At 36.1% G+C, this 25996-nt stretch overlaps 3 non-coding genes across 3 annotated transcripts; 1 reads left to right on the forward strand and 2 right to left on the reverse strand.

The window, feature by feature from the left end:
- The first annotated feature begins 5370 nt into the window (after window positions 1-5370).
- Window positions 5371-5443, forward strand: TRNAA-UGC (transfer RNA alanine (anticodon UGC)). Its single transcript has one exon. It is a non-coding gene; the product is annotated as a tRNA-Ala (tRNA).
- A 4505-nt stretch (window positions 5444-9948) lies between these two features.
- On the reverse strand, window positions 9949-10021 carry TRNAQ-UUG (transfer RNA glutamine (anticodon UUG)). Its single transcript has one exon. It is a non-coding gene; the product is annotated as a tRNA-Gln (tRNA).
- An 8401-nt stretch (window positions 10022-18422) lies between these two features.
- TRNAF-GAA (transfer RNA phenylalanine (anticodon GAA)) lies at window positions 18423-18495 on the reverse strand. Its single transcript has one exon. It is a non-coding gene; the product is annotated as a tRNA-Phe (tRNA).
- Window positions 18496-25996: the final 7501 nt, after the last annotated feature.

Genomic DNA, 25996 nt, shown 5'->3' on the forward strand with positions numbered 1-25996 from the left:
GTTGTCACAATTCTTTGTTCTATTGTATTCTTTCTAGGAACTTTTCAATCAAATAGGTTATCTGTTGTCACAATCCTTTTAAGGAAGATGCGCCGAAATAACCGATGAAGAAGTTTCAGAGAGCCATAGGTTCAAATCCTGTCACCTTGATGTGTTATTCTCAGGGGCCGAAGTGCAAAGCCCCGTAGTCTATCCGTGGTCAGGAAAGTAGGCATATTGTCCACTGTCGTCACATAGGTCATCTGTCGTCACAATTCTTTTAAGAAAGATGCACCCAAATAACCGATGAAGAAGATTCAAAGAGCCATAGGTTCGAACCCTGTCACCTTGATGTGGTATTCTCAGGGGCCGAAGTGCAAAGCCCCATAGCCTATCCGTGGTCAAGAAGGCAGGCGAACTGCACACACTAAAAAAAAAAAAAAAGATCTCATTTTCTATCACACGTAGAATTGTCATTCTTTTGTCTTTTGAAACCCCTTACCTTATCAGTCATCAGGCAGGTTTTTGGTATCATATATCGAGATAATTATTACGAAAAAGCTATTCCACTAGTGTGACTTAGATACCCTTTCTTTGTGGTATCGATCATGCTATTTGAATAGCCTGAAGTCATCATAGCCTCTCCACCGGTTCCGAAGACTCCTTCGGCATCAATGTGCTCCAATGAAAGAGATCAGACCCTTTCCTGAACTAGAACCGGGCACAAAATGCCGAGGAGAAAGTCGAAAGCGAGCTCTTTTCGCGTATACGCAATCTCGAAACCCAATTAGCTCAAGGACTGTCTCCTCAACCCTGGCAAGTATGAGTGCTTGGTAAGAGAGAATGTCGAATGAAAAAGACATTCGATTACGGCAACATTCGCAATTACCAAAGTGCACTAAACCTAGTAGAGATCTTCGACCTAATGATAATGGAACTTCAAGCCCATTTAATCAATCCGCTTTGTACCTTATTGTTGACCGAATCGGTGCACGCCAGGCCTAAATTCTCTCTCAGTCACCCGGAGACGAAAGGAAGATCAAATCCGAAGTTTACGAATCGAAGAGAAAGTGGATCTGAGTTCTACACGCTTTCATTTTAAAAAGCTTCGCTTGCCTACGGTACTTTATTTAGGATGTGCAACAATACGGTCATCTCTCAGCCGTGTATAGAGAATTCCTTGATCATTTCCTTGGCAGATAACACAAATAAAATCGCTTCCCTGACCGCCCATCTTATGAGTCCATTCTTGTCTTGTTGGTTTGTTGTACTATTCTATACTTCTCTCGATTGATAGAAAGACGTTGGGAGCTGGGAGGGCCTATCGTGAGGGAACTTTCCTTTTCACGGTAGACAAAGGTAAAGCGGGAGCTGCATATGTCCACTGTGATCAAGGCAGAGCGACTCCATCTTTAAAAGATGTTGGTTTTATCAAAACTGTTAGATTCGCTTTCGTTAAAGAAAAAATAGGAGCTCTTGGTTTGGCCGATGTCGATTCGTATGGCCATGCGGACTCGACTCATGATGAGGATTCTGCTTTTCATACTGCTGCTATGAGCCGAAAGAGCTGGTAAGCTATCTCGCTAAATGAAAGAAAAAAGCACGTACGCGTTGACCTTGTTACAAGGGGCGGGGGCCAGCCAAAGAAGGTTAGTCGGACTAGGTTAAGACCCTGATCCGGTTCAGCTATGTTCTTCCACGCGAGAATGTATGCGTATCGGTATCCTCTTTAGGACCGGTTGCTTCCTCTTTTTGTTTATACGTTTGGAGAAACCTGCTAAGCCCGCCTTTCTTAACAGGTGTGATTCAATCTTTCAGCTCAAACTTTCCTATCGTCCGACGGAAAAGGTAGGAGTACGACTACCTTTTCCTTTTCTTTCTCGAGCCAAGGGATCATTCAGTTTCTACCAAAAAGATCACTATCTATTAGTTGCCGTAATCGAATGTATTTCTCATTTCACGTTAGCTCCTCCAAGAGTTTCCTGGTCCGTAGTAGATGAAACCTTGGACTTCTATCGGACTTATAGCATTGCCTGGTGAGCTCGCCGTTGAGGGTTGGCCTTACAGGAGATCGAGCAGCCTTTCTTTCCCTACCTGGTATGCTTTCCCGCTTATTGTGCAACTAGCCAACTAGCCAAAGAGAGAGGGAGAGGAATCATGTCAATCAATTTGTATGTGCAGTTTGTCCGTCCTGTACTTGCCTGCTTAGCTTTCTTAGCCAACATCTCCGGTTTCTCCCGAACCAAGAGGTCCTGCTTATCCATACCCAAAAGTCACACTTTCAGCCGAAAGACTGATTTTTTTTCATAAAGTCGGTTCATAGATCAAGAAAGAATGAAGCTGCTTACAAGGACAGTCATGCGATACGTCTTTTCATACTCGCCTTTTCTTTAACCCTACTATCAACCTAGTCATTCTCGCTTGTTGCTTTAAGGGGTCTCCCCACTGTAGATTACTTGGATTGGTTCTCGCGTCCTTGTGCCAAAAAGGATGGGCGAGTTTGGTTTGAATGTTCATCGATTGGGTGGATCCATATGCTCCGGGGGGGGGGGGGGTGAGACGAGGTGTAGCGCAGTCTAGTCAGCGCATCTTTTTTGGGTATGTTGTCCGCTAAAGGTTTTAGGAAAGGGGGTACAAATTTTCTACATAGGTCATCTGTGGTCACAATCCTTTTAATTTGTGGTCACAATCCTTTTAATTTGTTGTCACAATCCTTTTAAGGAAGATGCTCCCAAATAATCGGTGAAAATTAGCCTTTAAAGAAGTTTCACAAAGCAAGAAGAGGCAGAACAGAGAATAGGAGTGAGTCGTGCAAGGAAGAAAGAACTAGTAGGTTTAATTTGGGTTCGTTTGAACTAAAAAATGAACCAAAATTTTTCAAACGAACCCAAATTTAAGACTCACTAGCCCAAAGTCCATATGTGGTAAAAAAAAAAAAACCTTCCGTGGCCCAACCCTTATTCGCAGTCCGCATCCAACAATTCCTTTTTCAACCTACACGTATGCTCCAGGCCAAACTCACGTAACTAGTCAGAAGATGTGGCCCACAACTGAACGGAAGACAAGTGTCACAATCGCACTCTTGCAGTAGTGAGACAATGATTATGTGACATTTGTTCTAATCCAATGAACAAGTCAACCATGCAAAATTTAGACTGAACGAACAATAGTAGTGTATGCTCAAATCACGTTTAGAAGAAATATTTTAGAAAACGTGAGCGAGGAAATACATTCAAAACAATTTCAAATAAAGCAATGTTATAAGCTAAAAGTGAAGAAACAACAACTGGTCACGTTCTCCTATAGTACATTTTGGGAGATTTTAGTCCTGATGGGTGTAGATATGATTTTGAGGACTAATCATACACCTCGTATTGGCACAACAATAATAGTAAAGGCCTATCTGAGATGAAAGCAAGTAAAACGTGTTTGGAATGAGCATGCCACCATGAAGCACAAATCGTTTACAGGAATAGCTGAGACATCTAACATGCAGCCAAAGGCAACATGCCTTGGCCAATCATGACCGCGACATCTGCCCTTACACAATTTGTCAATATCTCTATCAACCGGCTCTTCATAAACTCAACGTTGTAGGATGAGGCCGACTTTAGGTCTCGCGACGCGCTTCTAGCTGATCTCAGTATTGAGGAGTCTTTTCCAACCTACTAGGAGCTATTGAAAATCACTTCACGGTTTGTTAACTCTTCAAGTCTTCTCTGTTGGTGTCTTTCCTACTTTCTTCGCTTGAAACAATTTCTTCTTTGCATGACGTCATACGACCTGCTTTTACTTGATATTTTCTTGGTCGGAATAATAACATTTCAAGTTACTTACGTGGACAACAGGGTTAGTCTGTATCCATAGGAGCAATTGGATCCTATATGATGTCTTCCTTATCTTGTGGATAACTTCAACTAGTCCATAGAATTTTCGCACCAATCTTTGGTTCTTGTTGCTTTGAACTCAAAGTTGATCTAACCTTAACTTATCATAACTCTCTATTTGCTTTGAAATTATCGGGGAAAGTACAGGGATCAATACCTTGCATCTCCAATTGAATCGATTACTAAATATATTATTTCTTTTCAATTTTTTCTTATTTAGGACATACTGAGCCGGGATAGTTTTTCATTTTCAGATGACGAGATGTTTAGGACTTTGTGACATAAGAATTGTGGGGATATAGCTTAGATGGTAGAGCACTCGCTTTGCATGTGAGAGTTATGGGGATTGATACCCTGCATCTCTAGATTTTCTTCATTTTCACTATTATTGATGATGGAAAATTTAGGGTTTTATGATGCAAGAATTGTGGGGATGTAGCTTATGATGGGAAATTTAGAGTTTTATGATGCAAGAATTGTGGGGATGTAGCTTAGATGGTAGAGCTGATTTAGCATGCGAGAGGCAAAGGGATATCCCCATCTCCAAAAGAAACTATTTGTTATTAATATTTTACTTCTATTCAACCTTTCCTTATTTATGACATAATTAGCGGAGATATTTTTTCATTTTCACTCGAATTGATGATGGGACATTTAGGGTTTTTTGATATAAGTATTGTGGGAATGTAGCTTATATGGTAGATTGCTTGCTTAGCATGCGAGAGGTATGGGGATGGGATCGATACCCCATATCTCCAAAAGAAACTATTCGTTATTACTATTTTATTTCTATTCAATTTTTCCTTATTTATGACATAATGAATAGCGTTATTTTTTTTTTCCTTATTATTGATGACGAGATGTTTAGGATTTTGTGACATAAGAATTTTGAGGATATAGCTTAGATGGTAGAGTGTTTGCATCAAATGTGAGAAGTACTGGTATCGATACCATGCATCAACAAAGGAAACGATTACTAAATAAATTAGTTCTTTTAAATTTTTCCTTACTTACGACATAATGAGCGGTGATAGTTTTTCATTTTCAATATCATTGATGACGGGAAGTTTAGAGTTTTTTTTATGTAAAATCATGGGAATGTAGCATGCGAGAGATACGGGGATCGATACCTCGCATCTCCAAAAGAAACTATTTGTTATTACTATTTTATTTCTATTCAATATTTCTTTATTTATGACATAATGAGTAGCGATATTTTTTCATTTTCACTATTATTCATGATGAGAAGTTTAGGGTTTTGTGACGTAAAAATTGTGGAGATGTAGCTTAGATGGTAGAGCGCTCGCTTTGCATGCGAGTTGTACGGAGATTGATAACCCGCATCTCCAAAAGAAAGTATTTAATTTGTTATTATATTTTTTCATTTTCACAATTATCGATGCCTCGCATCACCAAACCAAACTATTTGTTAATATTTTGATATTTTTTTATTTTCACTATTATTGATGATGGGATATTTAAGGTTTTATGATGTAAAAATCAAGGGGATGTAGCTCAGATGGTAGAGCGCTCGCTTTGCATGCGAGAGGTACGGGGATCGATACCCTGCATCTCTAGAAATAAGACTATCTATTATTAAAAATATATTATTTCTTTTTCCTTATTCATGACATGTTGGGTAGCAATATTTCTTCATTTTCACTATTATTGATGACGGGAAATTTAGGGTTTTGTGATGTAATGATTGTGGGGATGTAGCTCAGATGGTAGAGCGCTCGCTTAGCATGCGAGAGGTACGGGGAACGATACCCCGCATCTCCAAGAGAGAGAAATTATTTTTTTAAGTATGAGTTAATTTAACATGTTATGTATAAGGTGGGTACGAGAGAAAAAGAAAAGATACTTATATTAAGGATTTATATCATTATGGCTATGCCATTTTTATAGATAAAAGAGAGTAATGTCCGAGAAGCACATATAGAGAGAGGACTCTTTGTAAGTAAAGAAAGCAATCTAGTAGTTATACTGCTACTATGGAGAGGGAATTTGAAGAATTCCAGTAGTTATACTGCTACTATGGAGAGGGAATTTGTTATTGTCATTTATAGCTTCTATCACAATAATATAAAATTTGGGGTCAAAGCCTATATGGGACTGAAAAGACCATTCACCACACGCTTGTAAATTAAATTATATCTACCACCTCTGAAATTTTCCACGGCAAACCTTCCAACAGCTTGCACTTCTTCATTATTGACATCCTTAATTGGAACTAGATTTAAGGCAAATCTTCTCCACGACTCACTTTGGAACACTTTTATAGATAGTTTCAACAAACTTACTTTGCTCGTGAATACTTTGGAGTTCAATATTTATAGTTGGAGAACGCTATTCAAATTGATATGGTCGAATCTTACAACAAAGTCTAATTGAGCCTCCCTCTATTAGGAGATAGCTTCGAATCAAATTCTTTAGTTTGGACAATGGTTGCATTGTTTTAGTCAAACAACCAAGACTAATGTATTACCAATAGTATAAACATTTTGTACGTGTATTTTCTTACATATTAACAATTGTATACAAATAATAATTAAATTTATGAGTAGAAGTTTGGATGAAGTTTTATTAAATAGGTAATCATAAATTATATCTAAAAATATATAAGATTTTTTTTTTCTTTTTATATACATTTAGGAGAACAAAACAAAGATTCAAAAAGATGTCATTCATGCCATGTTTTAATTTTTATTCTTTCTTATTTCTCAAAGATTAAAAAAAAATTAAAAAATTATCCTCTCATATTTACTAGACATAAATAAAAACAATACGAAAACTAGGACACCCATATGACAATGATACATTAATTAAAAACAATACGAAATTAATATTAACTTAATCAACAAAAATTTGTATTTTTTTAAAATTATAATCCAAATTAATAAAAAAATATCATTGAACTTTGCAATTTCTCTATAAAAAATATAATCATAATTATTAAAAATAAAATACCGTTGAATTTTCAAAAAAAAAAAAAAAAAAACTTCAAAACTACTCTTTAACTTTCAAAAGTGTTTAAAAAAAGATAGATGGGGAGAAAATTGAAGGTTATTTTAGGGGAAGGTTTTCAAAATCAGTATAAGATCCTGAAAACATAACAAGAAGTAATATCCTAGCTTAAGGTCGTGATTAAGAACCTACTAGTAGGCTACTTACTAAGTTTTACTCACTCCATGTTTATCATTTTTTTTCAAGTAACTAAGAGTTGGTCGTGGATGAGAGCGGACTTTGGAGTGTGGGCCATGGACTAAGCTATGTTTTTAATCTAGTATTTTTTGTTCTTCTTTTGAGTCTGCTTCTTATTTTGTGTTTGTAACGAGTATGTATATGTAACACCCCAAAAATGAAGGAAATTATCTCCCATAAGAATAAGTCACTCATGAAAGACCCAAAGGATAGAAAGGAAAAAAAATTAAAGGATTAAGCAAGAACAAAGGACTTAGTCAAGTCACTCGTGTACCCTAACAAGTGATTTCAAGGAGTTAAAGGCCTTTTGAAAAGGATTGGAAAGGAAAAAGTAAATCAAAAGGGCAAAAAAGTCATTTTATCAATTATCAAGAATCTTTCCGGATTTGTAATTCCTTATCTAGAAGGAATCTCAAGATCCAAAAAAAGGGAAAAATGATAAAAAAGTGATGAGAAATTTGTAGAAAAATTATGGATTTTTCGAGAAAAATAATAATAAAATATTCGAAAAGTGGAAAATTACCAAAATACTCCTGGAAGAATGGATAATTACAGAAATGCCACTCTAATTAGAATAAGAGCATCTACCGTGACCATCCGAGCAAAATCTTTTGAACTCAAATCTCAATCGTCGGATCTCCTAAAAAATTTGAATGATCTAGAACGATCACGCACGGATCATCACATCCAACGACTAGTTTTCAAAGCCAAGGTCGGTAAGGCTATGATCGGAGTTGATATCTCCAAAAAATTATCCAGAAAGTTCGATCTCTAAATAACGAAATTCTGGAGCTCTCAATGTCGGTTTAAGCTCCTCCTATAAAGTCTTAAGTAGGAGCAACAATACGAAATAAGAATCGAGAAAGGTCGATCCCCCAATCGAAGACAATAAACGTTTAGATTATGGGTCTCCTACTCTCAGATTTCTTCCAAATTCGAGAGCAATCCTCCACCATTTCTCTTCAAACTTATTCCTACCGTTTCTCAACAAGATTACCCACAAGTTCTATGAAGAAATAGAGTGCTGAAAGTGCCTAGAAACCATTCCCGCAATTCGATCAGCCATTGAAGAACTTCAAGAAAAACTTGAAAATCCAATCCGAGGATACATGATGATTCGTCGAGCAAGAATGATTCCAATCAGTTTCTGCACCTCCAAGGAATGCTTCCATAGAAGACCACGAAGAAAAATAACCTCGAGAGCGTGCCAAATTGAAGGAAATAGGTTTCGAAATTAAATTGGGGATAAGAGTCAAAATTCCTATCTACGATCTCTTTTCCTTCCATTAAGGATTCCTCTAGCTTGAGAGGAAGAAGTTGAGTAAACTTGATGAAGGAATCGAGAGCTGAAACGTCGTAGAATAAGCTACCCACGTGATGAAAATCTGGCATTTCGAGTGAGTTGCATACCGAGAACGATTTCTGGAAATTAAGGTCCTACACTCAAAGACGTTCCTCCAAACCAATTCCTTTAGCCTGAAGATAGGATATGGAAGAGGTTCAATGAAGAAATAGGGCCTTGAAACCCCTAGAATTGGCTACCCAATAAGAAATCCTTTGTTTTATCTCAAGCGATAAATCAGATTTTGGATGAACTTTGGTAGCGAATATCTTAGGCTACGATCCACGAGAAGTTATCAAATAAATCCCTCGCCCTTTCTTGTAACATCCATCTTTAAGTTTCACGAAGAAATGAGGAGAGAAACGCTGTAATATGGATGTACAGGCCGAGTTTCAGATGGCGGCGACGCGAAAAATGCGCATCTTCTTCCTATTGAGAGGAAGAAAACGATGATACCGCCAGTTCAACTGAACTGTCCAAGTCAACTCAAAATTTGACTTTTTCTCGAGTTTTCTCAGTAGATCTTATTTTATGAAATGTTGTATGAATCCTTATCCCGAGAGGTTTTATAAGGTAATGAAGTTTGGGAGTTATTAGAAAACTGTAGTTAGCGAAGCCAAGATATGGGAGAAAATGCTCATCACGATCCATATAACTTTACCTCCTAGGATAACTAAAGTGGTATCCCTGAAATAATAGATTCCCCAGATGTACCCTTGGTCTCTAATAGATACTACATGCACAATATCATGCTGGGCTATTCCTAAGAACTTATAAGTTCCAAGCTTGACCCAAGACGTTATGCATAAACCTAGGATCACCAAGAATCCAAGAAAACACCTAGGTTAATGCAAACATCATGCTTAAGAAGTTGCTAGGATCCATGCCTGAAGTAACCATTATCTCACTTCACGAAGTGTACCGCGAGGCCCTTATTCTCTTTAGGTGGGATGCTATGGTATATGTACCATGAGCAGGATTCCATGATGAACTTATTATCTCCCTCACCTAAATGAGATTCCCTGCACCACGATTTGCTAGCAGGATGCCACGATTATGACAACGCCACCTATGCACTCATGGGGAGAAAATTAAGAGTTACTTCGGAAGAGTTTTCATGGTTAAAATACGATGCATGACATGACAACCTCTAAGGTTTAGTTCCTAAAAACGAAACAAGAAGTCATATCCTAGCTCAAGGCTTAGACATGCTCCAAATTACCAACTATTTTCTGTAGGTCTATTTTATATGACATGAAAATAAATTCAATTCAAGTTGGTTGGAGGAAGTTCGGAACCTAAAACTCATGCTAGTTCTTATGGGTTCAAATGATTACGGAGGTCATGTTCATGAAGCCTTGGAAGGCATTGGAAGGCATGAAGCGGAGCAAGTTCGTAATAACTGAAGAAAGTTACACCTTATGCCTCAAGAAAATTTGTGTTTTCGCATCGAATGCTAGGTAACACCCTTTTGTTTTAAAATGTCTTGTGTTGTTGTTCCTTATTCTGTGTTTTCGCATCAAGGTCATTTCATAAAGGTCCTACTAGGAGTTGAATCTAGGTCGTTGGATTCAAAGTCCAAAGTGCTAACCACTGCACCATAGAATCCCTTATAAAAATTTATTTTGGAATGGTTTTCCTATTTTATGCAGATTCCACAATAAGAGAGATCCTATCACGAGTCAAACTCAAGTTATTGGATTCAAAGTTCTAGAGCTGTTTTATCTAACTCGTTGTGATCTTGATCACCTTTAGAGTGGTTGCAGAAGTATCCCTCCAATGTTGATTGAAGCTCTTGGAGAACATGTAATTTTATATATTTCTTATAGTTAATTTATATATTGTTGTATATTACAAACAAATTGAAATAATACTTTACATCCCAGTCTTTCTTTCTTCCGTGCAAAACTTAACATGAAAACTATATTATTTCATTATTCACTCGAGAAACAAGGGGTGAAAACTATATTATTTCAAACCCTCCATTATTGCTTCTACTTTGCGTGAAAATGCTTCCACTAAATCATGTTGCTAACTAGGTTGTTTGATTTGGTTCAATTCTTGGGTCCACTAGATTGAATCGACCTAGCTCAATTAAACTCTTGATAATATAAAAATCATAAGTTTCTTAAATTACCTTAACTTAAAAGTTTAACCCCTAATTTTTTTTAGAATGTTTAGCTTTGTTTCTAGTTGATCTCTAAATGCTTAGAAGTATCTAATAAGACTTCTATTCAAGGAACTTCTCTCTATAAAAGATGTAAGACTTCAGGTTTATTATTAAGGAATTTCAAATGCGTGATTTGATATATCATAGAGGACAAAAATATTTATTTGTTTCAAATATCTTATGTTGACCATTCTTTTTTGTCAAGTATTTTGAATATTATCATTGTGAATTACTAATGGCATTAGATTGAATCTCATTAATAACAATATCCCAAAACTCAGGTTAAGATGACATCAAAATTAATACTTTAATTTCATCTTCAAAATTTATTTCCACTTGACTAGATTGACATGTAATCATAATAGTCACTCGTGCACAAATATTTACAACCTTAAAAGGTAGAAATTATAAGGAGTACAAGAGAAGAGTGCTTAAAATAGTTTCAAAATATAGAAAAAAAAAAATAGTAGGAATTGGTCAAAGTCAACATCCATTGATCACTTATGGCACAGCACAACACAGATGAGGGTAACATTTTTTTATTTCTATACTATATTAGGCCCTTTGGTTTATTGACCTTACAAGATGGAGACATGAAGTTTTCTATGTTTGAAATAAATTTGGTTTGATTGTTTTCGGGTTAGCATTGGTACCATCAAAACTTATTTATTTCTTTGAAATGTTCGAGTTTACAATTTACATGTTTTCATTTTTCTACTTTGTCTGCCTGCATTTAGAAATGAAGCAAAATTATTCTGAGGGTTTTAGGCAGATTGTTATAATTCTAATTAGTCTCGTTGTCACCCTTAAAACTACCCTATAGGTATAATTGACCTATTATCTGTTGGCTTTTTTTCCTTAATCTTTTGATGATAACAAACCTACCTTCAATTATTAACCGTTCTCAGTATTTTTGTCCACAGTGTAAGGTTGGGAACAACGATTTCAACGTCTTTTTTGGTTCACTCAAATTAGAGATAAAACGAAGAAGTTCCAGTCAAAACAAATACCCGACGTGATGATGTGGTGGCAAAATTGACACTATGGACCAATCAAATTCAAAACAAGATACCTGACGTGATGATATGGTGAAAAAATTGATGATGTGGTGACAAAATTGACATCATAGATTAGCGGCAAAATTGACATCATAGACCAATCGAAGTATGACATTTATAAATTTGGTAGAGTAACAAGGTGGAGTTTTCAATTACATTTATAAAAGTTTTCCATTACTTTTAAATTATAAAATCATTTCAATTACATTTATAAAAGTTTTCGGTTACCTTTTAAATGGCAAGAAATTATAAAGATTTCATTTACATTTATATATATATATATAATAAAATGAATTTAAAATATTTTTAATATTTATTTAAAATAATATATATATATAAAAATGAAACATGTGTCTATAATTTTTTATGATAAATTTAAAAATAAATAAATATTATTTTTTGTGTTGCACGTTTCGGTTCACGTTTTAGTGGTCCGTATCAATTCCTATTTTTACAACTTGATCACTATTTAAACTCATCACCTCTTAGTATTTTTCACAGCACAACACACAGAACATCTGTTTCCACTATCTAAATTTTTTTAAAAAAGCCTCCATTGTTGCTCCCTACAAAACTTCCAATTCTATTCTTTTTATCTTATTCCTGAGAGAGATGTCTATTATTTAAGAGTGTTGTGGTGTGTTTCTATAAGATTTCAGACAATTGTACTGGTTTGATCCTAAGCCGTTGAAAGGATTGAGTTTGCTCTTGAACTCGTAAAAAGAGCGGTATACCGGTTTGATCCTGAGCCGTGAAAAAGATTGAGTTTGCTCTTGAACTCGTAAAAAGAGCGGTGTACCGGTTTGATCCTGAGCCGTGGAAAGGATTGAGTTTTCTCTTGAACTCTTAAAAAGAGCGGTGTACCGGTTTGATCCTGAGTCGTGGAAAGGATTGAGTTTGCTCTTGCAGTCGTAAAAAGAGCGGTGTAGCGGTTGGGCTCTGATCCGAGGAAAGAGTCAGAAAGTTTTATTCAAAGTTTTATTCAAATTCCCACTATAAAACTATGGTGTTATATTTTCTAACCCTTTTCCAATTTAAGTTCTAAATTATTGTTAAGTTTTATTGCATGGTATCAAGTTTGATTGTTATTAAAAAAAAATTTAATAATTAGATTGTTGAAACCCTATTCACCCCTCTAGGGTTGTCATATCGATCCAACATTATCCTTCCACCAATAGGAGCAAAGGCAACGTTACTATGTGAAAGTTTCATGTCATTTATTCAACAATAAGGATGTTAGCATGCATTTGAAAATGAACCCATATTTAAAAAATTTAGATAAAATAGAAAAGAATTGTTATCTCAAAGACAATGATACTATGTGAAACTAGCCTCAAGATGCTTCCTTAACTCTTAGAGGCGGTAAACCAACGGTTCCTTCACCCAAGACCCATGGCCCAACTCCCAACATGGAAGGGATAATCTAGAGAATCATTCCAAGAACCCTAACGGATGGGTTACAAACTCACATTATCAAGCTCGACAACAAACAATGTCGCCGGCAAACTTAGGAAGACTACATTAAATTACGAATATATCAATGTAGGATTTTTAATTTACCGATTTTTAAAATGTTAAATTATGTGAAATTACTGGCAAAGAAGAATATTTTAGAGAGCTCTTCCTTTTTATTTAAGATTTTGATATTTAAGAAAAGAGAAAATGAATAAAAATAGAAGACATTTTATAGATTTAGGAGGAGTAAGTGAAAACAAAAAGGGAGTCATGACCCATTTTCGGTGGGTTCTCGAGGCACGGATTGCAAGTTAAAACAGGTTGAAAACAAAGTAAAATGTTTTCTCGAAATAAAAAAAGAATTAAAATATAATGAACATATATATTTACATTATATTCGAAATAGAGTTTATAGGTTCATAGTACAAAATAAGGGAAATGTTGAAAAAAATAATTTTAAAACATAAAAAATAGTTGGTGTGGTTTAATTAATTGTAAGTTTTTAACCATGTTCATAGTGGGTGCTTGGATACCACACTCTTTTCTTAATGTACATGGAATCGGTAATTATTCTTATTTCTTTTCCCTTTAGACACTCGGTGGTCGGGAGTAAATGCTCTACCACTGAGCTATGGACCCATTTTGCATGATTTCAACTTTAGTGACTCGTTCTACAGAGTGTCAATCCAAAAGTGTAAAAAGTGTCCGTCCAAAATAAAAGGGCCCAACCAAGTTCAAACGGGTGACCGGTCAAATTCTCTACCACTGAGCCATGGATCCATTTTGTAGGATTTTAACCTTAGTGACCCCGTAGACATAGTGTCGGTCCAAAAAGTGTAACAAATTTCTATCCTAGATAGAAGGGCCCAACTAGGTTCGAATTGGTGACCTCTTGATCTGCAATTAAATGCTCTAACATTGAGCTATGGTCCCATTTTGTATGATCTCAATCTTAGTGACCCCTTCTACAGATTATCGGTCCAAAAGTGACCCTACCGAATCGACTATGGACAAATTTTGTATAAATTAGTGGATTACCTATCGGGAATTAAACACAGGTCGTTAGATTCAAAGTCGAAAGTTCTAACCACTACACCATAGAACCACTCATTAAACTTTATTTTGGCAGCGATTTTGATAAACGTCAACAACGCTGGATTTTGCAAAGCTAGAGGTCGTAGTATGCTTACAGACTTTCACAAGGTGTTTTCAACTTCTTTTATAGGTAATTGAACTTTTGAGTCCATGCAAATGATTGGTTGGATTAGTATGAGTTTAAAAAGACAGAGGAGAGAAGAGAGACTTTGTTAGAAACTCACCCATAGGTAATCTCCCAAGATGTTTTCAACTTCTTTTATAGGTAGAATTTTAAAATCAAACCACAACAAAATTTACTTCTATCTAGCAAAATTATTTTTGTTTGAAACAAGATTATAGATAAATTTAAAATCCAAGAAAACGGATCTGAGTTTGATATTATTTGATTTTGGGTATGGACACAACTAGCTGATTTCTTTTGATTACATTAATGAATGTATGTAGATGTTTAAAGTGTTGATCTTAATGGTTTTAGAAAATATCAACACATCATCAATATAAACTATCGAAATTTTTTGAAAGGATTGAAAATATCATTCATAATCTTCTGAAATTCGGATGGAGCGTTTGTTACCCTAAATGACATGACGTTCCCCTCATATTTTCTAATTGGACATTAAATGCTATTTTATATTTGTCCTTTTAAGAAATTAGAATTTTCCGAAATCCCAATTTCATGTCGAATTTTATGAAAACATTTGACTCTAAATTCTTTTTATCAAATCATTTTTGTTTTGGATTGGATATCTTATTTATTCTAAAACCTTATTCAAAGGTTTGTAGTTAATTACTGGTATCAGAATTTCTGGTTTTTTTTCACCATGTTGTTAACCTAAAATGTCAGAAATGACCACCTGCTCTTTGGAGACCTTATCAGTTTCCTCTACAAAATATCACCTAAAATGTCACAGTATTTAGTGTTTGGTACTTTTTGACTTAACCCTACGGTTCTATTTACGGTGAACTTGTGATTATTTTTGTCAAATTATATATTTAAGATATAATATCTTATTTAAATAATATTAAAATGTGGTAGAATATCATAATATATGTTTAATTAATATGAATATCATTCAAATTTCAAATATATATTTTTATTTAATGTTTATGATACACATCAATTATTTTAATATTTAACATATCAAATACATTAATATGTTTTGATATTATACTTCAAGACTATAGGAACTTTCTCAGAGGACCTGAGAGTTACATCGGCCCACAATGCATCTCATGGACGATGCAAAACTATGGTGGCGCTTGAAGGTGAATTGTATGAAAAACTGGTCATGCACCAAAAAATTATGGGAAGACCATTGATGGAATTGAAGCAATCGACGCTCCCTTGTATGGGTTTCCAATCAAAGACCTAATGTTTGATGTTGACTCTTTTGAAGAAAGAGCCACGTGATCGAACAACAAGAAACGTGGCGGTATCTCTGAGAACTCTATCACACACATAAAAAAAACGTGTCGAAGACATTACACAGAAAATCTGGCTTTCATCGAGGAGACCCGAGTTTGATTCTCGACAATGAAATTTTATTTTCTTATTTCTTTTATTTTATAGTTTCATCTTTTGTCACTAATTATATTTAAACTTTACCTAGGTTTGAGAAGCACTATAATGGATGAGTTCAATAGTATCTTAAATTCAAAAGACTTTTATGAACTTGATTTCAGAGGCACTATAATGGTCAAGTTCAATAGTACCTTAGATTAAAAAGACTTTTATGAACTTTGAACCTTTAATAGTGTTATGTCATAGATATTTGGGTCAATTTCAACAAGTGAGGTTGAGGTCATTCAAATGGTTAATGTGATAATTCGGTCATTTTCAAGGTCTCTTTTGTTGAACTCCATCATGGCTGAGATGATTGAGATGAGCACCAGAGTGAGTTTGACAAGGAGAGTCGTAGAGAACCACACCCTAAGCCAAGCTCATGTTGGGCTTAACAAACTGAAAATCCAAAAACACAAACCCTTAAATGGGAACCAGGATGCAAAGGAATTAAAAAAACTTTATTTTTGACGTTGAACACTACTTGAAGGTTACAGGAACTTGCTCATAGGACCTAAGAGTTACGTTGGCCACAATGCATCTCATGGACGGTAGCGCTCGAAGGTGGATGATATAAAAAATGGGTCATGCACCATAAACTCATGGGAAGACCGTTGATGGAATCGATGCAATCGATGCTCCCCTTGATGGGTTGCCAATTAAATACCTGACGTTTGATGTTGACTCTTTTGAAGAAAAAGCCACACGATCGAACACCTCAAAATGTCATGGTAGCTCTAAGAACTCTATTATACGACCTGAGAGTTGAGGGCTACAGGAACTTTCTCATACGACCTGAGAGTTACATTAGCCACAATGCATCTCATGGACGATGCAAAACTATGGTAGTGCTCGAAGGTGAATGGTATAAAAAATGGGTCATGCACCATAAACTCATGGGAAGATCGTTGATGGAATCGATGCAATCGACGCTCCCCTGGATGGGTTGCCAATCAAAGACCTAACATTTGATATTGATTCTTTTGAAGAAAGAGCCACACAATCGAACAGCTCGAAACGTCGCGGTAGCCCTGAGAACTCTAATACACATAGGGAAGGACGTGTCGAAGAGTTAGACATTAAGCAAAAGATCATGCTAAAACTCATCAGCGATCGGACAAAATATTTCAGGACATCTACACCAAAAATCCATTGTCGTCCAGCAGTCAGGATATCTGGCTTTCACCCAAGAGACCCGGGTTTGATTCCCGGCAATGGAATGTTATTTTCTTATTTCATTTTATTTTACAGTTTCAATCTAGAACATAACACTCATAGGACCTAGGATGCTCAGGAATTAAAAAGCTTTATTTTTTACGTAGAACAATACTTGAAGGTTACTGTTACTTGCTCATAGGACCTAAGAGTTACGTTGGTCGCAATGCATCTCATGGACGATGCAAAACTATGGTGGCGCTCGAAGGTGAATGCTATAAAAAATCGGTCATGCACCATAAACTCATGGGAAGATTATTGATCCAATCGATGCAATCGACAATCCTTTGGATGGGTTGCCAATCAAAGACCTGATGTTTGATGTTTGATGTTTACCGTTTTGAAGAAAGAGCCACACGATCGAACAGCTCGAAACGTCGCGGTAATTCTGAGAACTCTATCACACACATGAAAGGACGTGTCGAAGAGTTAGACATTACCCAAAACATCATAGTAAAACTCTTGAGCGATTGGACAAAAGACTTTAGGACAACTACACCAAAAATTCATTGTTGTCCAACTGTTTGGATATTTGGCTTTCACCTAGGAGATTCTGGTTTGATTCTCTGAAATTGAATATTATTTTCTTATTTCTTTTTATTTTATAGTTTCATCTTTTGTCACCAATTATATTTAAACTTTACCTCATTTTGAGAGGCACTTTAATGGTCAAGTTCAATAGTATCTTAGATTAAAGACTTTTATGAACATCGTACCTATGTTAGTGTTATGTTCTAGATATTTGTTTCAATTTCAACAAGTGGGGTTGAGGTGATTCAAATGGTTAATGCGATAATCCGGCTATTTTCGAGGTCTCTCTTGTTGAACGCCATCATGGTTGAGATGAGCACCCGAGTGAGTTTGACAAGGAGACTCGAATTTAAACTTTACCTATGTTTGAGAGGCACTATAATGGTCAAGTTCAATGGTATTTTAGATTAAAAAGACTTTGTTAGTGTTACTTTGTACCTTTGTTAGTGTTATGTTATAGACATTTGGTCAAGTTCAACAAGTGGCGTTGAGGTGATTCAAATGGTTAATGTCACTTTATTTGATTCAAATTGTTAATGTGATAATCCAGTTGAATAGTTACAGGTGCGGTGAACGTGGAGATTAAACACGTGACCTTCTGAGCTATCCCTGCTAACATTAAAAATAAAAATTCATTATATTTTAAAAAGAAATAATAATCAACTAAACTATAAGGTGCAATGAATGCAGATCGAACCAAGAAGACTTTCCAATATTCAATCTAATGCTCTCCCAACTAAGCCATCCCAGATAACATAAAAAATTAATAATCACAAGTTTTAGATTGAATAGGCAAGTTATGCAACTTAGTCAACCTATGCCAGTTGGATAAAAAACGGTATTTCCACTAATTCATTATATTTTAAACATAAATAATCACTAATTTTGGAAAGAATAGTCAAATTATGCAATGTGAACCAAGTGCGGTGAACGTGGATCGAACACGTGACCTTCAGATCTTCAGTCTGACGCTCTCCCAACTGAGCTATCCCTGCAATCATTAAATATGAAAATTCATCAGTAAAGATATTTTCGCTGATTCATTGAGATTTCAAAAGAAATAATGACTAATTTTTTTATTGAATAGTTAGGTTATGCAAATAGAAACAGGTGCGGTGAACGTGGAGATCGAACACGTGACCTTCAAATCTTAAATCTGACGCTCTCTAAACTGTGCTATACCTGATAACATTAAAAATGAAAGTTTTTAAGTAAAGGTATTTCCGCTAATTAATTTAAATTTTAGAAAGAAATGATTACTAATTTTAGATTGAATAGTCAAATTGTGCAACGTGAACCATGTGTGGTGAACGCGGATCGAACACGAGACCTTCAAATCTTCAATCTAACGCTCTCTCAACTGAACTATCCACACTACTATTAAAAATGAAAATAAATCAGTAAAGGTATTTTCGCTACTTCATTGAAATTTTAAATAGAAATAATCACTAATTTTTAATAAGATATTCAAGTTATCCAACTTGTATAAGGTGCGGTGAACTAGAACACGTTAGGTATTTTCGATAATTCATTGAGATTTCATAAGGGAACAATGACTAATTTTAGATTGAATAGTCGGGTTATGCAACTAGAATCAGTTGCGGTGAACGTGGAGATCAAACACGACCTTCAAATCTTCAGTCTGACGCTCTCCCAACAGAGCTATCCCCGCTAATATTAAAAATGAAAATTCATAAGTAAAGGTATTTCCGCTAATTCATTATGTTTAAAAAAGAAATAATCACTAATTTTAGATTGAATAAGCAAGTTATGTTTTTAGATTGTATAGTCAGGTAATAAACTTGTATTAGGTGCGTTGAACGTGGATAAAACACGTGTGACTTTCAAATCTTCAGTCTAACAATCTCCCAACTAAGCTACTCTTGCTAACATTAAAAATGAATATTCATCAGTAAAGGTATTGGGTAAACTTCTAGAAATTCAACAAAAGGCAATAGTATTAGACCGAGATGCCAGATTTCAATCTCGCTTCTGGAAAATTCAACAAAAGGCATTGGGTGCGCAGTTATAGTATGACATTCCACCCATAAATAGATGGTCGAACAGAAATGCTCAAGCAAATATTGGAAGACATGTTGAGGGTATATGTGATGGATTTTGTAGGAAGCTGGGATAAGTACCTACCCCTTATGAAATTCGCTTATAATAATACTTGCCAAGCCACCATAAAAATGGCCACATACGAGGTTCTTTATGGACGAAGATTTCGATCCCCTATCTTTTCGGAAGAAGGGGGGCAAATGACAACTATTGGGCCAGAGCTGGTGCAAATTACCAACGCCGCAGTCCAGAAGATTAAAGCTAGGATACAGACCGCACAAAGCCGAGAGAAAAGCTATGCAGACCTAAGGCGCAAGGACATGGAATTGTAGGTAGGGGATCATATATTCCTAAAGGTAGCACCCCATGAGAGGGGTGCTCAGGTAGGGTGAAAAGGGGAAGCTAAGACCTAGGTTTATCCCTCCCTTTGAGATATTAGAAAGGATTGGATTTGTGGCCTATAGAATCGGGCAATGCCCAAACTTGTCTGCAGTACATAATATCTTTCATGTATCCATACTACGGAAGTATACCCTAAATCGTTCGCACGTACTGCTTCATGAAACTCTCTTCTTGAGAGATGACCTAACATATAAAGAAGACCCGATTCAAATAATAGACAAGAAAGTCAAATGGTTGAGAAACAAGGAAATCTCTCTCGTTAAGGTCCTATGGAAGAATCATAGAGTAGAAGAATCCACTTGGGAAACAAAAGGCAAATAAGAACCTTGTACCCTGACCTATTTTAGAATAAGCACTTTCGATGACCGAAAGTTTTCAAAGGAGAGGAGAATTTGCAACACTCAAGGTCTCCAATAAGAGACAGTGTATAATCCCTACTAGGTTGTATCTAGAAGAAAAGAACAAGTAAAATTGAAAAAACATTAAGAAAATGGTACCTTTTCTAATTTTTATAAACTTCCCCAATCATTAAGTTTTTTATAGAATAAGAATTACAAGGTGCTTAAAAAAGGAAGGCTCTGATCGGAGAAGACTTTTCTGGCATAAGATTCAGAAAAATAAAGAATGAAATTATAGAAATTCTAGACGTTTCAATGGTAGTGGAAAATCCGTCTATAAATTATGAATTAGGGTAGACTATTAGGGGCAAGAAGCAAGCTTAATCGAGTACCCAATCGAGAGATACAAGTTTTTTGTTTTGGGGTATCGTGTTCATGGGTTTACCTCGAATTCGAGAACTATAGTCCACTATTCATTTCCAAACTTGTTCCTGCACCTTCTAAATAAGTTTACCCATAAGTTTGGTGAAGGAAAGAGGTCCTCAAAGTGCTAGTAGGTTTTCACACGAATTAGTCCACGTTAGGTTACCCTCTAATGTTTCCTAAGCAAAAACCTCAACTCCTAAAGCCTAACCGATGACATTATGTATAAACCTAGGTTCATCAATAATCCATGTACCAAGTGTTGAGTTATGGAGTCTGCTCCCTGTATTTATAGCTTGGTCAATGGCTATATCCGGTAAAGCTATATTTGGTAAAGCGATATATGGTGAAGCTATATCCGGTAAAGCTATATATGGTACATAGCTATATATAGTAGATGGTTAAATCTGGTAAAGCTATATTTAGTAGACTGAACCATATATATATCCCGTCTAGTAAAGCTTTGAAATGTACTTTCTATTCTCTGTACTCTCTTGTTGTACATGTCTGAAGTCATTAATAAAAAATCCTTTTAGCCAGAGTTCTCCTTGCAATTCTCTCTATCCTTTTCTTTGCGAGCATCTAGATCGAGCGTGTGCGTTGTTGTGCGATCCTAACAACTAGTATCAGAGCAAGGCAAAATTCACCACGATTTGTGAAGATGGAAAGTTCAAAGATTGGAATTGAGAAGTTCGATGGATCCGATTTCGGTTTCTGGAAGATGCAGATTGAAGATTATCTGTACCAGAAAGATCTTCACGAACCTCTGTTGGGGGTGAAGCCAGATACCATGACCACGGAACAGTGGAAGCTCAAGGATCGACAAGCCTTAGGGATGATCCGGTTGACGCTATCCAGAAACGTGGCGTTTAACATCATCAAGGAGAAGACAACGTCAGATCTGATGAAGGCGCTGTCAAATATGTATGAAAAACCATCGGCTATGAACAAGGTGTATTTGATGCGTAGATTGTTCAATCTACAGATGTCTGAAGGTGGACGTGTTGCGGATCATATAAATGAATTCAATATGATCATAAGTCAACTGGGTTCGGTGGAAATTAATTTCAAAGATGAAATTAAAGCGTTGATTTTGATGTCATCCTTACCCGAGTCATGGGATACTGTTGTTGCCGCAATCAGCAGTTTCTGAGGATCTGATAAACTGAAGTTTGATGAAATTCGAGATGTAGTTCTCAGCGAAAGTATTCGCAAACGGGAAACTGGAGATTCATCAGGCAATGCTCTCAGTGTTGATCGAAGGGGAAGAAGCAAATCAAAGAGCTCAAACAAACATGGGCGTTCATAATCAAAGAACCGGGGAAAATCTCCAAACAAATCCAACGTAACGTGTTGGAGCTGTGGGGGAAAAGAACACTTTCGGATAGATTGTACAAAGCTAAAGAAGAAGCAGAATCATAAATCTGAAGATCATGATGATTCTATATACACAACAGAAGATGCTGAGGACGTTTTAATCCTTAATGTGGATAGCCCAGCTGAATCCTTGATTTTGGATTCAGGTGCATCGTTCCATTCGTCTCCAAGTAAGGAATTGTTAAAAAATTTCAAATCAGGAAATTTCGGGAAGGTGTATCTTGCCGACAATAAAACCTTGGAGATTGAAGGAAAGGGAGATGTCTCCATACAAACTCCAGCAGGAAATCAATGGACATTACAAGATGTCAGATACATTCCTGGTCTCAAGAAGAACCTGATCTCTCTTGGTCAGTTGGATAGCACAGGCTATGCAGCAGAGTTTGGAAAGAGTTCCTGGAAGATTGTGAAGGGCGCCATGGTTGTTGCGCGTGGCACAAAATCCGGAACCTTATACACTACTGCAGAGTGTATAAACATGACTGCTGCTGAGAGTGCTTCCAATTCAAGTCTATGGCACAATAGACTTGGACATATGAGCGTCAAAGGAATGAAGATGCTGACTGCGAAAGGAGCTTTAGAAGGCTTAAAATCTGTTGATATGGATCTTTGTGAGAGCTGCGTTATGGGCAAACAGAAACGAGTTAGTTTCACAAAGGCTGCCAGAGAACCGAAGAAAGTGCGGTTGGAAATGGTCCATACAGACGTCTGGGGACCATCTCTAGTTTCATCACTTGGTGGATCAAGGTACTACGTCACCTTCATCGATGACTTCAGCAGGAAGGTATGGGTTTACTTTCTGAAACACAAGTCAGATGTGTTTACCACCTTCAAGAAGTGGAAAGCTGAAGTTGAAAATCAGACCGGCTTGAAGATCAAATGCTTGAGGTCTGACAATGGAGGAGAGTACAACAAATCAGAGTTTATAACATTTTGTGCAGCTGAGGGAATTAGATTAATAAGAACAATTCCCGGTAAGGCAGGACAAAATGGTATTGCAGAAAGGATGAACAGAACCTTGAATGAGCGAGCAAGAAGCATGAGGATTCATTATGGATTGCCAAAGACATTCTGGGCTAATGCTATGAACACAGCAGCATATTTGATTAATAGAGGGCCGTCAGTACCCTTGAAGTTCAAATTGCCCGAAGAAGTATGGACAGGAAAAGAACTCAAGTACTCACACTCATGTGTTCATGAGGAGAAAATTGAAGGTTATTTTAGGGGAAGGTTTTCAGGATCAGTATATGATACATAACACGATGACCTCTAAGTTCTAAGATCCTGAAAACATAACAAGAAGTAATATCCTAGCTTAAGGTCGCGATTAAAAACCTTCTAGTGGGCTACTTACTAAGTTTTACTCACTCCATGTTTATCATTTTTTTTCAAGTAACTAAGAGTTGGTCGTGGATGAGTGGACTTTGGAGTGTGGGCTATGGACTAACTTCTATTTTTAATCTAGTATTTTTTGTTCTTCTTTTGAGTCTGCTTCTTATTTTGTGTTTGTAACGAATATGTATATGTAACACCCAAAAAATGAAGGAAATTAGCTCCTATAAGAATAAGTCACTCATGAAAGACCCAAAGGATAGAAAGGAAAAAAACTTAAAGGATTAAGTAAGAACAAAGGACTTAGTCAAGTCACTCGTGTACCTTAACAAGTGATTTCAAGGAGTTAAAGGCCTTTGGAAAAGGATTGGAGAGGAAAAAGTAAATGAAAAGGGCAAAAAAGTCATTTTATCAATTATCAAGAATCTTTCCGAATTTGTAATTCCTTATCTAGAAGGAATCTCAAGATTCAAAATAAGCAAAAAATGATCAAAAAGCGATGAGGAATTTGTAGAAAAATTATGGATTTTTCGAGAAAAATAATAATAAAATATTCGGAAAGTGGCAAATTACCAAAATACCCCTAGAAGAATGGATAACTACAGAAATGCCACTCTAATTAGAATCAGAGAATCTACCGTGACCATCTGAGCAAAATCCTTTGAACTCAAATTTCAACCGTCGGATCTCCTCCAAAATTTGATATGATCTAGAACGAACACGCACGGATCATCACATCCAACGACTAGTATTCAAAGCCAAGATCGGTAAGGATATGATTGGAGTTGATATCTCTGAAAAATTATCCAGAAAGTTCGATCTCTAAATAACGAAGATTCTGGAGCTCCCAATGTCGGTTTAAGCTCCTCCTATAAAATCTGAAGTAGGAGCAACAATACGGAATAAGAATCGAGAAAGGTCGATCCCCTAATCAAAGGCAATAAGCATTTAGATTCTGGGTCTCCTACACTCAGATTTCTTCCAAATTCGAGAGCAATCCTCCACCATTTCTCAAAATTTGACATTTTCTCGGGTTTTCTCAATTTTAACCCCATTCCAGACCGATTATCATAGAAAATCTTATGGTTTCAGAAACTAGACACAATAAGGAGTATGTGGAAGGAAATTTGAAGTAATTCAGATACTGGATACTCAAGAATGGACGTCCCAAACGTCGACGACGAGGCAAGTAGCCACCTTGGACTTTTTGTTAAGAAATACTTGTAGAAATTGCTTAGATTTTCATGTGAACCCGAAACCAAGTATGAATTAAGGATATATAAAGAAAAACCCAAAGAATCGTGAGTTAAGAGCCTGAACCGATCAAATAGCTCGAGATTTTAGTAACGGTAAAATTGATGGTGTTAATATAACACATGCGGAAGCAATTTGGATCTTAGGCACTTTTAGAACATCAATTATAGTAAATAACTAGCATGTTCATAAGTATTAAAACATAATGAGTTTAGATACTAACCTTTTGTAGTTCAAACTCCTTTTTCCTCACGAACCGGTTTCGTACCACCACTAGTGTCTTCTCCACTATCCTCCGGCCTTAGAACGGGATTGTGGAATCCAGTGAGTGACTAAACTTGGGAGGAATTTTGTATATATGAAGAGAGTGTTTGTGAGAGGTTTTTTCTCAAGGTTTTTCACCAAGAAGAAGAAGACCTTCCATGTACCATGATCACTCTATTTAAAGAGTCATGTTTGCATGTTAATGCAAATTTGAGTTAACCAAATTTTGACACTCAAAATTCCACTCAAATGTTTGGGATTATGTGGCAAGCATGCATGTTTGAGTTAACCAAATTTTGACACTTAAAATTCCACTCAAACTTGTGGGGTTTATTTGGCATGAAAGTTTGGTTAAACCAAATTTTGACACCTCAAAATTCCACTAACATGTATTTTTCGAAGTCAACATTTTAACTTTCTTCATTTTAATTCAACCATTAATTTGAATAATTAATTTCAAATTAAAGTAACATTAAATGATTAATTAAACTATTTAATTAATATTTAATATTAATTCAAATGCCAATCCCAATCAATTCCGACACATAATTGATTAAGATATTTAAATCTTATTTAAATATCTCATATTCTCTCTTTTTGTTTAATTCGTAAATAAAACAAAAATGCAGTTAAATATATCGTATATATGTAGCGCATATTCCCTAATTTGAATTCGAACACTTCGAACTCCCTCGTCACACTGTTCTATGGTTTAGTCCGATATGAGCTAGCAGAGAGACCTAATGGACCTATAGATCATGGGCTCCAACGATCCAAGATTAACAGGTTAAACTCATTAACCTAGTTAACCAACATTCGTTAACTACTAGGACACTCCACTATAGCCTAGTAGTTGCACTCCCTTCACTATAGATATATTTCTGTCCATTTGATATAACCATGATTAGTAGAGAGACCTAATGGACCTATAGATCATGGGCTCCAAAGTTACTTCTTGTTCCTTATGTCTCACTGATCCTCTAATGAACAATTGGTTTGTGGTCCAACCAGTAAATCGAATCCCTCTCAGGCCAATGAGAGGGTG

This window comes from Cucurbita pepo, chromosome 16, assembly GCF_057944985.1.
Source record: "Cucurbita pepo subsp. pepo isolate OVF chromosome 16, ASM5794498v1, whole genome shotgun sequence".
In the NCBI taxonomy this organism is placed as follows: Eukaryota; Viridiplantae; Streptophyta; class Magnoliopsida; order Cucurbitales; family Cucurbitaceae; genus Cucurbita; species Cucurbita pepo.